We start from the raw sequence: 5,547 nt of genomic DNA, 5'->3' as shown, positions 1-5,547 counted from the left end.
CTAGGGGCGGTTTCCCCGACAGGGATTAGACTAGACCTAAACTAAAATAAATGTAAGAGCTGTCCAAACTGCAATCAGTTTGCACTGACATATCTTGAGATACATCAATGTCCTTTGTTTTACCTCAAAATGCAGTAATGTTTTTAATATGGCATGTTAAAACTAGTTATATTTCCTTATTAAACTAAGGCCTAGTTCTGGTTTAAGCTAACCCCTGTCCGGAATACCACCCCCTAATGATGTAACTTAAAAACATCATTAACATGTTATTACTTTGTTTTGCCCCTTAATATAGTCCCTTGGCCATCCAAAGAAAGCATTCTGTCCATTGCATTTCCCAGTGGGTCAAAATAAATGGACCTAAAGGTTTAATTAAACTTTTAAACACTTTAATGAAGTCCCTGTGGTCAAAAGGCCAAAGACAGTCCCAAAGAGACAGATGGCTTCAGTTTTAGATGTTATTGCATCACTAATAGATGGCCAACACAGAAATGAAAACACTGGTGGAAAATGTAGAGATTAGGTAAAGATGGTAAATGGCATAGTATTTTAGCAACATTTCCTGAATGCCTAAAGCTTCTGCATTCAAGACCAACTGTGTAGAAGATGTCAGTTAACAAATTTGTACCATAGAAGCAAGTTCTAAGAAATCATGGAAGAGCATTTGTAAAAATGGTTTGTACCATATATAATCATAAACAATATCAGTAATCTGTATACTGTATATCAAATTAAATGTTCAGTTTTTGTAAAAAAAAAAAACCTGTGGATCACCAGTAGTCTCTGTTCTCAATGCAATTTTCTATATACAATGGCCTTGTTTAGAGAATTACAGTAACGGCACCATTCAAAGTAGGCTACTATTAATAGTCAAAGTTAAATAGTCAAAGGAAAAGTTAGCTATGGCCAGAAGTAGTTGAAAAGAGAGCTTTCAAATCTGACACTTTGTGCTTTCCATAACACTTTCCATTGCATAGTACCCCACGGTTTAGTTTAGTTTGGGTCGGGTCAGCTCACCTTACTTTGGCGTGGTTAGCTTTTCCATCGAGTTTAGTATCACTTCGTAGTGGGAGGGATAATAGGCGTGTCGTTATATTTGCGCTGCATAATGCTGTGACATCATACAAGTGAGAGCGCCGTTGTACATTCCCATACATTCATTTATTTATCAGTCCGCCACAAAATTAAAATTGGCCACCACAAATAGATGTTTGCTCATCGCGTTTATCACTACCTCGGTCTCACATGACAATTTCTGTTCAAACACCGGTGGGGTCATTCGACGGCGCTCCGTTGAGCCTCATTGAAGTTGCATTTAAGCATATATGCGAACGTGCGTGTGGCGAATGTTACGCCACAAACTGCAAGAATGGAAACAACTGTTATGGTGTCCCTGATTCTCAACCTGTGGATGTTTTTTTTATCGCTAAAAGGGAGTTTGGGAACTTAGCAAAGCACAGAAGACAACATGTTTCCTCGAAACAGCAAGCTAGCACTAAGGTAAAGCTAATATTTACATTATAGCGATGACGCTGTAGTGACGAGTCTGTCAAACCAGTCAATGATCTACAGTGTTTTCGCGTCACGTTTGGTATCAGCTTGGGTCGCTTGGAACCCCAACCGAGGTGGTACGAAAAAAAGTATCGGGTACTACGTACTGCACCCAATGGAAAAGCTCCCAAAAGTAAGCTGACCCGACCCAAACTAAACTAAACCGTGGGGTACTATGCAATGGAAAAGCGCCATTTGTGTCAGATTAGGTCATGGTCCTGTCAACTGTAGTCAAAGGTGGGTAGAGTACCCAAAATCTGTACTCAAGAAAAAGTACAGGTACTTATACAAAAATGTACAAAAGTAAAAGTATCAATCTAATTATTTACTTGAGGAAGAGTAAAAAGTATTAGTTGAAATAACTACTTAAGTCTGATAGAGAAGTAGTGCAAAAGCACTGAATTTCAGACTACTTGGAGGGTTTTCACAAACCTCCCAAATGAAAAAATACTATAGTGTATTATAGTAAAATTACCATAGAAAAATGTAGTAAAATTACTCTAGTAAATACTATAGTGTTTTTGAACCATACTATAGTAAATGTACTACAGTAAACTGTATTAAAAGTACTATTGTAATTTATAGTAATCTAACTATAAAAAATGAAGTAAAATTACTCTAGTAAATACTATAGTGTTTTGAACCATACTATAAAGTAAACTGTATTAAAAGTACTATAGTAATTTATAGTAATCTAACTATAAAAAAATGAGGTAAAATTACTCTAGTAAATACTATAGTGTTTTTGAACCATACTATAGTAAATGTACTACAGTAAACTGTATTAAAAGTACTATTGTAATTTATAGTAAACTAACTATAGGAAATGAAGTAAAATTACTCTAGTATGGTTCAAAAACACTATAGTATTTACTAGAGTAAATGTACTACAGTAAACTGTATTAAAAGTACTATAGTAATTTATACTAAACTAACTATAGGAAATGAAGTAAAATTACTCTGGTAAACTGTATTAAAATACTACAGCAATTTATGGTAAACTTACTATAGGAAATGTAAAATTTCAGTAAAACATTAGTATAAAAAAGGACAGAAAATGGTACATTTTTATAGTTTATTGAACAATCATTTATTTTACAAACATTGTTTTAGACATAAAACAAAAGTGTGCAGTTCAGTCCAAATTCACATTAAAACTAATATTAGATTTACACTATATTTACACTATTATATTTAGATTTGTATTGTACACTTTTAATAAATCAGTGTACTGTTCCTTAATTCAAACGACATTTAAACATTTAAAAGACATTTAAAAGATGTACACTTTTCCCAAGAAATTTCCAAATTACACAGGGTCACATTTGTCTATGCCAAGCAGTGAGAAACAACAAACATTATTGTTTCAATGATAAAACTGTGGTGTACTCACAGCATAATGAGTAAATGAATAGGTCCACTTGTAGTAATAGATGATAGTCAGTCAGCCTCCTCAATGGTAAAGATTGAAAACTCTAGACGCGTTCATACTTACCTGTGAGAAAAAACGAAAATATGAATAAATGTTCCACTAACAGAACTGTGGTATACTAACAACATAAATAAATGTGGTACCTTTAAAGTTTTTGTTAGTGAATGATGGTTGGTTGAGAACAGTCAGTCAGCCAGTCTCCTCAATGGTAAAGAGCCAAAATTATGCTGGACGCATTCCTGCTAACCTGGGAGTAGACACACAAAATATATGAATTATTTTTCCACTTACAGAACTGTGGTGTACTCACAACATAATAAATAAATGAATAAATGTGGTAACGTTTTATGAGTAAAGGGCCGGATGTACTCACTGAGAGAAATTCAAACTTGCGCAGGAAATGTTTGTGCTAAACAGTAAGAAAACACAAATATGAATTAAATTTCCATTGAAAGAACTGTGGTGTACTCACAACATAACAAATGAATAAATAAATGTGGTAACATTACCTTTAAAAGGTTTTTACAAGTAGGAATGACCGTTTGGTTGAGAACAGAAAGCCAGTCAGTTAGTCCTTACTGAGAGAGATTCAAACTTGCACGGGAAACGTTTGTGCTAAACAGTGAGAAAACACACAAATATGAATTCATTTTCCACAACTGTGGTGTACTCAAAACATAATAAATGAATGAATAAATGTGGTAACATTACCTTCAAAAGGTCTTGAATGACCGTTTGGTTGAGAACAGACAGACAGACAGACAGACAGTTACGGAGAAAGAAACACACCTAAATATGAATTAATTTTCCACTTCAGAACTATGGTGTACATTAATCTGCTGATAAAAATGAGTCTCAGGCAATATTGCTGTGTCAATGTCTCGTTGTTTCGTCGTATGTCCAACATTACACAAATTACTGTAACAGAGTCAGTATTAAAATGAAGACAAACAGCATGTTTTTAAAGTTTAAAGATGCTTTAAAGAGGATGAAGGAATCTGAGGCAATATTGCTGTGTCAATGTCACGTTGTCTTATGTCCAACATTACACAAATTTACTTAACCGAGACAGTATTAAAATGAGGAGTCACGACAAACTACATGTTTTTAAAGTTTAAAGATGCTTTAAAAAGGTTGAATAAGTTTGCAGTGCTTACCTGTTAGCGTTTCATGTCTGTGTTCTGACTGCTGCTGCTCTGTGAAACCCTGTGAGAGATGGGGGGGGGGTGAGTATCAAATTAAAGCACATTATTTACTTCAGGTGTGTGGGAGAGAGTGTGTGTGAGTGATTCAGTTATTCAGTACAGTTTAAGTTAATTTTTTATGTATTAATTATTTGGTTTAAGTTATGGTAAATCATTTGCAGTTTTTATTAAGTGAAATTAAAAAAATAAGTTATTTAAAATATATTTTATATTTTAGATAAAGAACAACCAGGAATAAAAAAATAAAAACAAAAAGGGGACATGTTTAATACAAGTCAAAGGCAAAAGGCTAGAGAAAGTGTAAACAGCACACTGCAATAAGGGGACATATGTAAGAGACAAACAAACATGTTGTGTTTCCCTTTATCAGTGTATTGTTCTATATACTCAAAACACCGTATACAGACCACAATAAATATCAAAGTACATATCAATTACATTTTGTTTTCTCTGATAACTTACACTTTAGAAATTGACCAAAATAACAAATTAACTGTTGTAAACATTGTATACACCCCTTTTGTACGCAGCAAGACACTTTATAAAAGGATTCAATTAATATGATAAGCAACCGAATATAAATCAATAAATGCAATGGTTCGTCATTCAATATAGATAGCAGATGTAATATTTCTCTCATTAAACACTCATATACGTTGCAAACGCAACAATTCTCTCTCATTAAAACACATACATTGACAAATGCAATATAATGCATATTAATAGCACACATGTGCATGACGATTCACATCAACCATTGTTCATTAATTGTACACCAGTCACTTAACACGTTAAATAATAGTGTAAGCACAAACTTAAAATTACTGCTAAATAAATGTTAGCACTGCATCATCATAACTTTAATATAAACACACTTAGAAAAGGTAATTTAAATGACAACCTTGCGCTAAAGTTAAGAGTCACATGGGGGGGGCATTCACGTGCGCCACGCGTGACCTACTTTTCAGTAAACACACAGACATTACTTTTAAACCAATAAAGTGCATAAAACGAACTTATACTAATTCCACAACAGTCACTGAAACATTAAAATGATGAATAATAGATTTTGTAGAGTTTTACCTGCGATAAGGGGACATATGTAAGAGACAAACAAGTATGTTGCGTTTCCCTTGCCTTTATCAGTGTATTGTTCTAAGATTATAAAGGAACGCGCGTGCTTCACTCTAGTCGCCTGTCCACGCCCCCTACTGGAATCTTCCAGTATTGCAGTCACTACATTCCCTAGCCAAATATGGCATTACTCACAAAACACAGTAAAATTGTGACAATAATAATAACCAAAAAATAAAGCTGTATAAAAATAAAGCTGCAGTTTATACCAGTAATTTTAACCCA

The 5,547-nt window shown here is 33.8% G+C and overlaps 1 long non-coding RNA gene across 1 annotated transcript; it reads right to left on the bottom strand.

Annotated features, from left to right (window-relative positions):
- Positions 1-2,658: 2,658 nt before the first annotated feature.
- Positions 2,659-5,336, bottom strand: LOC135770580 (uncharacterized). The gene is made up of 7 exons (XR_010542707.2): positions 5,272-5,336; positions 4,141-4,189; positions 3,695-3,772; positions 3,493-3,598; positions 3,357-3,392; positions 3,127-3,230; positions 2,659-3,046 (listed from the first exon to the last, which is right to left on the bottom strand). It is a non-coding gene; the product is annotated as an uncharacterized lncRNA (long non-coding RNA).
- Between the last annotated feature and the right edge of the window lie 211 nt (positions 5,337-5,547).

Source organism: Paramisgurnus dabryanus, chromosome 8, assembly GCF_030506205.2.
Source record: "Paramisgurnus dabryanus chromosome 8, PD_genome_1.1, whole genome shotgun sequence".
Classification (NCBI taxonomy): domain Eukaryota; kingdom Metazoa; phylum Chordata; class Actinopteri; order Cypriniformes; family Cobitidae; genus Paramisgurnus; species Paramisgurnus dabryanus.
This window is presented reverse-complemented; position numbering and strand designations above follow the sequence as displayed.